Here is a 12,227-nt window from a genome sequence, read left to right on the forward strand (position 1 = left end):
TCTGCTGCCAATGACTGGAACGAACTGCAAAAATCTCTGAAGCTGGAGACTCTTATCTCCCTCAATAACTTTAAGCATCAGTTGTCAGAGTAGCTTACCGATCACTGCACCTGTACACAGCCCATCTGTAATTAGCCCACCCAACTACCTTATCCCTATATTGTTATTTATTTTGCTCTTTTGCACCCCAGTATCTCTATTTGCACATCATCTTCTGCACATCTATCATTCCAGTGTTAATACTAAATTGTAATTATTTTGCACTATGGCCTATTTATTGCCTTACCTCCATAATTTACTACATTTGCACACACTGTATATATATTTTCTATTGTGTTATTGACTGTACGTTTTGTTTATTCCATATGTAACTCTGTGTTGTTGTTGTTTTTATCGCACTGCTTTGCTTTATCTTGGCCAGGTCGCAGTTGTTAATGAGAACTTGTTCTCAACTAGCTTACCTGGTTAAGTAAAGGTGAAAGAAAAAATATATATATATATATATTTGGGGAGTTTCTCCCATTCTTCTCTGCAGATCCTCTCAAGCTCTGTCAGTTTGGATGGGGAGCGTCGCTGCACAGCTATTTTCAGGTCTCTCAAGAGATGTTCGATCGGGTTCATGTCCAGGCTCTGGCTGGGCCACTCAAGGACATTCAGAGACTTGTCCCAAAGCTATTCCTGCGTTGTCTTGGCTGTGTGCTTAGGGTCGTTGTCCTGTTGGAAGGTGAACCTTCGCCCCCGTCTGAGGTCCTGAGCGCTCTGGAGCAGGTTTTCATTAAGGATGTCTCTGTACTTTGCTCCGTTCATCTTTCCCTCGATCCTGACTAGTCTCCCAGTCCCTGCCGCTGAAAAACATCCCCACAGCATGATGCTGCCACCACCATGCTTCACCGTAGGGATGGTGCCAGGTTTCCTCCAGATGTGACCGTTGGCATTCAGGCCAAAGAGTTCAATCTTGGTTTCATCAGACCAGAGAATCTTGTTTCTCAGGGTCTGAGAGTTGTTGGGTGCCTTTTGGCAAACTCCAAGCGGGCTGTCATGTGCCTTTTACTGAGGAGTGGCTTCCGTCTAGCCACTCTACCATAAAGGCCTGATTGGTCCTGTGTAGTCCAGTTGGTAGAGCATGGTGCTTGCAATGCCAGGGTAATAAACGTCCTTATAGCTAAGAAAAACAGTATGGATGTCAATATTGTGACATTCCAAGAAGTAAATGTCCAATAAGTGATGCATAGGAAGTCTGTGTGTCGGGACATGCTATCTGACACCATTATGTTTCTACTACCTGGTATCGGTATCATTGACATGTCCATCCGTCAACCCTGTGGCACTTCTAGGAAGATTTTAACCCAATTAATCCCAAAATTTCTCCAAGTTTCACCTCCATTATAAAGCCCCAGTCATTTTGCTGCTTTGACAAAGTCATTTCTGACTATTATTATTTATTTCATGTGATTAGTGATTCATTTACTCTCGTTTTTTTTTATACGGTTTTCAAAAGAACCATTGAACATCTAATAGTCAAATCATATAGAGTTAATGCAGGTGAGATGGTTCTACTCTTTTGGGCCATTTTCTGGTGTTTTGTGGTGGAAAACTGAGCGTGTTGAGCATAACACGTCATCCCTGTTACCCATAGCTAGAAATTGTTTTACAAATGTTTTTGGGGTTGAAGCTTGCATTCAATTGCCACTCCCCATTTCACACAACAAGTTGATTTAAGAAGAAATCGTCAACCCTGTTACTTTATTTGGCAGTTAAGGACAGATGTTGGGAATTTTTTGGACGAAATTACAGTTGAAAAATATAACTCATTTTCATGCAACTTGATGAAACCCTCCCCTACCTGAGCCACGGATAACTCTGATCAGTGTACGAACTGTTACTTGTCACTCTCACTAACGTGTGAATGGGTGTATGCACTCCACTACACATATAGCGTTTAAAAATCAACGTTGAACCTTGCATTATCTACAGTGGGGGAAAAAAATTATTTAGTCAGCCACCAATTGTGCAAGTTCTCCCACTTAAAAAGATGAGAGAGGCCTGTAATTTTCATCATAGGTACACGTCAACTATGACAGATAAAATGAGGGGAAAAAAATCCAGAAAATCACATTGTAGGATTTTTAATGAATTTATTTGCAAATTATGGTGGAAAATAAGTATTTGGTCAATAACAAAAGTTTCTCAATACTTCGTTATATACCCTTTGTTGGCAATGACACAGGTCAAACGTTTTCTGTAAGTCTTCACAAGGTTTTCACACACTGTTGCTGGTATTTTGGCCCATTCCTCCATGCAGATCTCCTCTAGAGCAGTGATGTTTTGGGGCTGTCGCTGGGCAACACGGACTTTCAACTCCCTCCAAAGATTTTCTATGGGGTTGAGATCTGGAGACTGGCTAGGCCACTCCAGGACCTTGAAATGCTTCTTACGAAGCCACTCCTTCGTTGCCCGGGCGGTGTGTTTGGGATCATTGTCATGCTGAAAGACCCAACCACGTTTCATCTTCAATGCCCTTGCTGATGGAAGGAGGTTTTCACTCAAAATCTCACGATACATGGCCCGATTCATTCTTTCCTTTACACGGATCAGTCGTCCTGGTCCCTTTGCAGAAAAACAGCCCCAAAGCATGATGTTTCCACCCCCATGCTTCACAGTAGGTATGGTGTTCTTTGGATGCAACTCAGCATTCTTTGTCCTCCAAACACGACGAGTTGAGTTTTTACCAAAAAGTTCTATTTTGGTTTCATCTGACCATATGACATTCTCCCAATCCTCTTCTGGATCATCCAAATGCACTCTAGCAAACTTCAGATGGGCCTGGACATGTACTGGCTTAAGCAGGGGGACACGTCTGGCACTGCAGGATTTGAGTCCCTGGCGGCGTAGTGTGTTACTGATGGTAGGCTTTGTTACTTTGGTCCCAGCTCTCTGCAGGTCATTCACTAGGTCCCCCCGTGTGGATCTGGGATTTTTGCTCACCGTTCTTGTGATCATTTTGACCCCACGGGGTGAGATCTTGCGTGGAGCCCCAGATCGAGGGAGATTATCAGTGGTCTTGTATGTCTTCCATTTCCTAATAATTGCTCCCACAGTTGATTTCTTCAAACCAAGCTGCTTACCTATTGCAAAATTCAGTCTTCCCAGCCTGATGCAGGTCTACAATTTTGTTTCTGGTGTCCTTTGACAGCTCTTTGGTATTGGCCATAGTGGAGTTTGGAGTGTGACTGTTTGAGGTTGTGGACAGGTGTCTTTTATACTGATAACAAGTTCAAACAGGTGCCATTAATACAGGTAACGAGTGGAGGACAGAGGAGCCTCTTAAAGAAGAAGTTACAGGTCTGTGAGAGCCAGAAATCTTGCTTGTTTGTAGGTGACCAAATACTTATTTTCCACCATAATTTGCAAATAAATTCATTAAAAATCCTACAATGTGATTTTCTGGAGAAAAAAATTCGCAATTTGTCTGTCATAGTTGATGTGTACCTATGATGAAAATTACAGGCCTCTCATCTTTTTAAGTGGGAGAACTTGCACAATTGGTGGCTGACTAAATACTTTTTTCCCCCACTGTATGCCTAAATTGTAAATTATATTATGTAATATTATGTGTATTGTTATTGATATTATTTACACATGTTAGATTTTAAGTAATACATTTTGCTTGATAATATAATTAATTGTAAATACAACACTAGCTCTGTTATGTTGTTTTTCAAAGTGTTGTTGTTGTGAAGAGAACAATATGACAATTGGTAGAGCATGGCGCTTGTAACGCCAGGGGGTGGGTTCGATCCCCGGGACCACCCATACGTAAAAATGTATGCACACATGACTGACTGTAAGTTGCTTTGGATAAAAGCGTCTGCTAAATGGCATATTATTATTATTATGTTGTAATTGCAAATCCTGAAACAGGAGTGGCTCCTAACCTTTCCTCCCATTTTACTCAGAATGTTTAGATTAATTTCATTCTGTAATACGTGTATAATTTGGCATATTATAGAAAGAAATCACTCACATTATGAAAATGTAATAATATACTGTTTATCTTACTAAACTGCTCTAGAGCTCCCGTTTACCCTCCAGCTGACAGATACAATGATTTAACACATACAGGAGAGAGGACAATTTATGACCATGGCTTTCAAATATTAAATACATAGGCAGGTTTACTGATAGTCAAATAATTAAGTTGATGAAGGGGAAGTAAAATAATAATTTCCTTGCGGTGATATCACTAAACCCATTTAATTTGTGGAAAAGTAAATGATGATTGTCTCAAGTCCTAATGGAACTTTTATGGGCGCAGCGTGAGGGCAGTGATTAAATACGACTCCTAAAAGGTCTGTTGTGTATCTCCACCACAAGGTATCCACCATAGAAGTAGAATGAGATTCTATTTCTATCGCCTCCACTCTCCAAGAACAGGTTTTATTTTGTGATTGAATGCTCGCATATGGAGGTCGTGAGTTGTGTCAAAACATTAACATACCCCCCCCCCCCCCCTCATACATAAGGAAAATGCACATATTTTTTCAATAGGCTGTGTCTTGTATGAGGACTTGCAAAGTCTATGTACCAGAAAGTCTTAATGATCCCCAGCAGAAAGGGTGCTAAAAATGACTAACGCATGTCGCAAACGAATGAAAATTGTCCCTCTCCGTCTGCCTTCGTTACCATAGAGATGGAAACAATTCTATCTTTCTATGGAAACTGGAGCATGGATGGCTACTGTTACCCTTAGCACTGGATAAATAGTGAATGAAATGTCTAAACTGATGTTTATTTCATAGTATTACATTTGAATGAGGTAAGGCAGTGTGCTATTTAAGATTGTATGAAAAGCAAAATGGCTGTCATTCTCAATCAAAAAATTTAGCTAGTTGTGCGATTCTTACTTCCTAACGTTAGCTAGCTAGAAGTGATGGTGCTTTCAAGACCACTGGGAACTCGGATAAAAACGAGGTCAAATCATGACGTCAGTGGTCTTCAGGTAGGAAAGTCGGAACTCTACTTGTAATTCCGAGTTGGATGACCGTTTTAAACGATTTTTCCCAGTCGGAGCTTGTTTTATCCGAGTTCCCACTTGTCTTGAACGCACTGAATTTGAAAGTTGTAGATTTCCCATTTGTTTTGAATGCGGCATTTGCCCATTTCAGTCTAGTGGCCAAATTGATCAAGTACAGTATGTCGCGCAACTGAGTCAGTCGTCCTGATGAGCCCTTCCCAGCTAGTTTATGTTGGCTAGCTGGCAACAAAAGCAGCATAGCACTAGTTAAAAGTCATGTTTATTTCAATGGGCGAGGTCGAAATAATTTGTTCCATCCCACTTGATTTGATCTCGAGTAGCCCCGTGTAGCTCAGTTGGTAGAGCATGGCGCTTGCAACGCCAAGGTTGTGAGTTCGTTTTCCACGGGGGGCCAGTATGAAAATGTATGCACTCACTAACTTTATGTCGCTCTGGATAAGAGCGTCTGCTAAATGACTAAAATGTAAATAGCCTACCGAGCCTACACGATAAATAACTTGTGGCTTAATATAGGTTACCGTGTGACAAAGTCCACTGCTCAATGGGGAGAGTTTGTGCTGCAAGACAACAGTGTCTTTCGCTCCCGATTGCCGCAGTAATGAGAGGGAAGTAACTAGATAATGTAGCCAATATCAGGCCAGGGTGACAGCTAAAGCACATTTATTGTAGCTAACTAGGGATTTTCACCGGAAAAGTACAACTACGGTATTCACGTCTAACGTTACATTTTTGTTTAAAAAAAATCAAGTTAAAACATTTTGCGGAAGTTTATATCCATAAGCGTAACATAGCTAGCTAGGGAGGGCTCATCCGGATGACTAAACCGGATTCGTTAGTCTCGGTCATCTAGCGTATGTGTTTTATCTAGCTAGGAAGGGCTCATCCGGATGACTAAACCGGATTCGTTAGTCTCGGTCATCTAGTGTATGTGTTTTAGCCGCGTACGAAGCATCCTGATCTCGCGAATTGACATTATATCAGGTTAGCTCCTACGAGGATATATCCGTAATTCCGTACGTATAGCCTCCCCCCTACTCATATGGTGCTTTCAAGACAACCGGGAACTCGGAAAAAAAACGAGGTCAAATCATGGAAAGGCCGGAGCTCTAGAAAGATGGCCTGCTTTCCGATTTGGAATTCCAATTTGGATTACCGTTCAAAACGTTTTTTCCCAGTCGGAGCTTGTTTTTTTCCTTAGTTCCCAGTTGTCTTGGACACACTGAAGTCGAAAGTCTGAGATTTCCCAGTTCCCAGTTGTTGTGAACGCGGCAATATCAACAACAACTGGATGCATCCGGTTCTTAACAATACAGCCAGAGAGGAAGAGGCGAAGCGAGATAATTTACTCTGCCCAAAATCTGCCTTTGTGAGAAAAGGCCTTTTTTGTATGGTCTATTAGAGAGTGTCAAATTACTTAAGGCTTATTTGATCGAATATACTTTTTTTAATGTTTAGGCTGTTATAAATGTACTGATATAAGTGGATACACGTGGCATTCCGGCAACTTTGAGAGAAAAAAATACTTAGTTGTGCCTGAGGTGCATTCACTTCACTTGAACATTTGCTATGTTGCGGAACGGTTTGTAATGAACTACACCTTTCCCCACAACTTTCTTGAACAAACTTTGAGGTACGTTTTCTCCAATTTGGTGGGTGTGGCTTGAAGCAATCAGTGATGTATTTAAAGGGCAGTGGCCATGCTGACAGCGTTCCCCAACCCCTCCCCATTTTCAACCGTCTGTTCAGTACAGCACTGTTTACGTTTAATTGAATGTTCCAGAACGTAAAAACTTACTGAATGCAGCCCTGTTGTTCACATGCGCAACACTCTCATTGGCTAGAATGGTCTCACTTGATCTCACCTGCCTTCAATCAGAGAGGAAGAGAGAGAGGCCCAACTGCGGAAAATCGGTCTCCCTCCAGCAGGTGCCGTTTTTTTCATTGTTTCGCCCACCAAGCAAGGATTTTTTTGCTATTAGCCACCATTAGCGGTTTTCACCCAGAACATCAGATTTTTCTGCCGGAATAACTGAATCACTGGACATTAACACCGGATCGCAACTAGCTAGCCGCAACCGAATGTATGTTGCTGTTTGGCTAATCACCACTGCCCCCGAAGCAAGCACCAGTTAGCCTTGAGCCAGGCCCATATCCCGGCTATCTACCTCTCTGTCTACCGGACGGGTGTAGCCAGCTAACTAGCTACTTGCTATTAGCCACCGTTAGCGGTTTTTCACCATTGTCCGTGGCCTGCACTACCTACCAGCCAGCTCTAGCCTGGACTATTATCGGCCAGTCTGCACTGTCTGCACAGCGAGTTATCGACCCAGAACATATCGGTTTTTCTGCCGGAATCACTGAATCACTGGACCTTTAACACCGGATCATCGCAGCTAGCTGGCTGCAACCAAATGGACGTTGTTGTTGGCTAATCAGCCTTGAGCTAGCCTCGAGCCAGGCCCATCTCCCGGCTATTACATTTACATTTACGTCATTTAGCAGACACTCTAATCCAGAGCGACTTACAAATTGGTGCATTCACCTTATAGCCAGTGGGATAACCACTTTACAATGATATATATATATATATATATATATATATATATATGTTTTTTTTTTATAAAACAATTTTTTGGGGGGGGTTGGGGGGGGTAGAAGGATTACTTTATCCTATCCCAGGTGTTCTTTAAAGAGGTGGGGTTTCAAATGTGTCCGGAAGGTGGTGAGTGACTCCGCTGTCCTGGCGTCGTGAGGGAGCTTGTTCCACCATTGGGGTGCCAGAGCAGCGAACAGTTTTGACTGGGCTGAGCGGGAACTGTGCTTCAGCAGAGGTAGGGGAGCCAGCAGGCCAGAGGTGGATGAACGCAATGCCCTCGTTTGGGTGTAGGGACTGATCAGAGCCTGGAGGTGCCATTCACCTCACAGCTCCGTAGGCAAGCACCATGGTCTTGTAGCAGATGCGAGCTTCAACTGGAAGCCAGTGTAGTGTGCGGAGGAGCGGGGTGATGTGAGAGAACTTGGGAAGGTTGAACACCAGACGGGCTGCGGCATTCTGGAGGAGTTGTAGGGGTTTAATGGCACAGGCAGGGAGCCCAGCCAACAGTGAGTTGCAGTAATCCAGACGGGAGATGACAAGTGCCTGGATTAGGACCTGTGCCGCTTCCTGTGTAAGGCAGGGTCGTACTCTCCGAATGTTGTAGAGCATGAACCTACAGGATCGGGTCACCGCCTTGATGTTAGCGGAGAACGACAGGGTGTTGTCCAGGGTCACGCCAAGGCTCTTCGCACTCTGGGAGGAGGACACAACGGAGTTGTCAACCGTGATGGCGAGATCATGGAACGGGCAGTCCTTCCCCGGGAGGAAGAGCAGCTCCGTCTTGCCAAGGTTCAGCTTGAGGTGGCTATCGTACTATCCAGGTCTGTGCCCAAACAGTTTGAGCTTCTACTTCTAAAAATCCACCTTTCCAGAAATAAGTCTCTCACTGTTGCCGCTTGCTTACAGACCCCCCTCAGCCCCGAGCTGTGCCCTGGACACCATATGTGAATTGATTGCCCCCCATCTATCCTCAGACTTCGTACTGCTTGGTGACCTAAACTGGGATATGCTTAACACCCCAGCCAACCTACAATCTGAACTAGATGCCCTCAATCTCACACAAATTATCAACGAAACTACCAGGTACAACCCTAAATCTGTAAACATGGGCACCCTCATCAATCAATCAATCAATCAATTTTATTTTATATAGCCCTTCTTACATCAGCTAATATCTCGAAGTGCTGTACAGAAACCCAGCCTAAAACCCCAAACAGCTAGTAATGCAGGTGTAGAAGCACGGTGGCTAGGAAAAACTCCCTAGAAAGGCGAAAACCTAGGAAGAAACCTAGAGAGGAACCAGGCTATGAGGGGTGGCCAGTCCTCTTCTGGCTGTGCCGGGTGAAGATTATAACAGAACCATGCCAAGATGTTCAAAAATGTTCATAAGTGACAAGCATGGTCAAATAATAATCAGGAATAAATCTCAGTTGGCTTTTCATAGCCGATCATTAAGAGTTGAAAACAGCAGGTCTGGGACAGGTAGGGGTTCCATAACCGCAGGCAGAACAGTTGAAACTGGAATAGCAGCAAGGCCAGGCGGACTGGGGACAGCAAGGAGTCACCACGGCCGGTAGTCCCGACGTATGGTCCTAGGGCTCAGGTCTCTCAGTTGGCTTTTCATAGCCGATCATTAAGAGTTGAAAACAGCAGGTCTGGGACAGGTAGGGGTTTCGTAACCGCAGGCAGAACAGTTGAAACTGGAATAGCAGCAAGGCCAGGCGGACTGGGGACAGCAAGGTGTCATCATGCCCGGTAGTCCTGACGTATGGTCCTAGGGCTCAGGTTCTCAGAGAGAAAGAGAGAACGAGAGAATTAGAGAGAGCATACTTAAATTCACACAGGACACTGGATAAGACAGGAGAAGTACTCCAGGTATAACCAACTAACCCCAGCCCCCCGACACATAAACTACTGCAGCATAAATACTGGAGGCTGAGACAGGAGCGGTCCGGAGACACTGTGGCCCCATCCGAAGAAACCCCCGGACAGGGCCAAACAGGAAGGATATAACCCCACCCACTCTCTCATAGATATCATCCTGACAAATTTACCCTCTAAATACACCTCCGCTGTCTTCAACCAGGATCTCAGCGATCACTGCCTTATTGACTGCGTCCGTAATGGGTCCGCGGTCAAACGACCACCCCTCATCACTGTCAAACGCTCCCTAAAACACTTTACCGAGCAGGCCTTTCTAATTGACCTGGCCCGGATATCCTGGATGGATATTGACCTCATTCCGTCAGTAGAGGATGCCTGGTTGGTCTTTAAAAGTACTTTCCTCTCAATCTTAAATAAGCATGCCCCATTCAAAAAATTCAGAACTAAGAACAGATATAGCCCCTGGTTCTCCTCAGACTTGACTGCCCTTGACCAGCACAAAAACATCCTGTAGCGTACTGCATTAGCATCGAACAGTCCCCTTTTTAGGGAAGTCAGGAACCAATATACACAATCAGTTAGGAAAGCAAAGGCTAGCGTTTTCAAACAGAAATGTGCATCCTGTAGCACTAACTCCAAAAAGTTTTGGGACAGTGTAAAGTCCATGGAAAATAAGAGCACCTCCTCCCAACTGCCCACTGCACTGAGGCTAGGAAACACTGTCACCACCGATAAATCTACAATAATCGTGAATTTCAACAAGCATTTTGCTACGGCTGGCCATGCTTTCCACCTGGCTACCACTACCCCGGCCACCAGCTCTGCACCCTCCGCTGCAACTTGCCCATACCCCCCCCCCGCTTCTCCTTCACACAAATTCAGACAGCTGATGTTCTGAAAGAGCTGAAAAATCTGGACCCCTACAAATCAGCTGGGCTAGACAATCTGGACCCTTTCTTTCTAAAACTAGCCGCCGAAATTGTCGCAACCCCTATTACTAGCCTGTTCAACCTCTCTTTCATAACGTCTGAGATCCCCAGAGATTGGAAAGCTGCCGCGGTCATCCCCATCTTCAAAGGGGGTGACACTCTAGATCCAAACTTTTACAGACCTATATCCATCCTGCCCTGCCTTTCGAAAGTATTTGAAAGCCAAGTTAACAAACAGATCACCGACCATTTCGAATCCCACCGTACCTTCTCCGCTATGCAATCCGGTTTCCGAGCTGGTCATGGGTGCACCTCAGCCACGCTCAAGGTCCTAAACGATATTATAACCGTGATCGATAAAAGACAGTACTGTGCACCCGTCTTCATCGACCTGGCCAAGGCTTTCGACTCTGTCAACCACCGCATTCTTATTGGCAGACTAAATAGCCTTGGTTTCTCTAATGACTGCCTCGCCTGGTTCACCAACTACTTCTCAGATAGAGTTCAATGTGTTAAATCGGAGGGCCTGTTGTCTGGACCTCTGGCCGTCTCTATGGGGGTGCCACAGGGTTCAATTCTCGGGCCGACTCTATTCTCTGTGTGTATCAATGATGTAGCTCTTGCTGCTGGTGACACTCGGATCCACCTCTATGCGGACGACACCATTTTATATACATCTGGCCCTTCATTGGACGCTATGTTAACAAACCTCCAAACAAGCTTCAACGCCATACAACACTCCTTCCGTAGCCTCCAACTGCTCTTAAACACTAGTAAAACTAAATGCATGCTCTTCAACCGAACGCTGCTTGCACCCGCCCACCTGACTAGAATCAACCCCTCTTGGCGGGTCTGACCTAGAGTATGTGGACAACTACAAATACCTAGGTGTCTGGTTAGCCTGTAAACTCTCCTTCCAGACTCACATTAAGCATCTCCAATCAAAAGTTAGATATAGAATCAGCTTCCTATTTCGCAACAAAGCCTCCTTCACTCATGCTGCCAAACATGCCCTCGTAAAACTGACTATCCTACCGATCCTTGACTTTGGCAATGTCATTTACAAAATAGCCTCCAACACTCTACTCAGCAAATTGGATGTAGTCTATCACAGTGCCATCCGTTTTGTCACCAAAGCCCCATATACTACCCACCATTGTGACCTGTACGCTCTTGTTGGCTGGCCCTCACTACATATTCGTCGCCAAACCCACTGGCTCCAGGTCATCTATAAATCACTGCTAGGCAAATCCCCGTCTTATCTTAGCTCACTGGTCACCATAGCAACAACCACCCGTAGTCAGCGCTCCAGCAGGTATATCTCACTGGTCATCCCCAAAGCCAACACCTCCTTTGGCCGCCATTCCTTCCAGTTCTCTGCTGCCAATGACTGGAACGAACTGCAAAAATATCTGAAGCTGGAGACTCTTATCTCCCTCACTAACTTTAAGCGTCAGTTGTCAGAGCAGCTTGCCGATCACTGCACCTGTACACAGCCATTCTGAAATTAGCCCACCCAACTACTTCATCCCCATATTGTTATTTATTTTGCTAATTTGCACCCCAGTATTTCTATTTGCACATCATCTTTTGCACATCTATCATTCCAGTGTTAATACGAAATTGTAACTATTTTGCACTATGGCATATTTATTGCCTTACCTCCATAACTTGCTACATTTGCACACACTGTATATATATTTTCTGTTGTATTTTTGACTTTATGTTTTGTTTACCCCATATGTAACTTTGTGTTGTTGTTTTTATCGCACTGCTTTGCTTT

The sequence above is a fragment of the Coregonus lavaretus genome (assembly GCF_964263955.1).
Source record: "Coregonus lavaretus genome assembly, contig: HAP1_SCAFFOLD_415, whole genome shotgun sequence".
NCBI classification, from domain to species: domain Eukaryota; kingdom Metazoa; phylum Chordata; class Actinopteri; order Salmoniformes; family Salmonidae; genus Coregonus; species Coregonus lavaretus.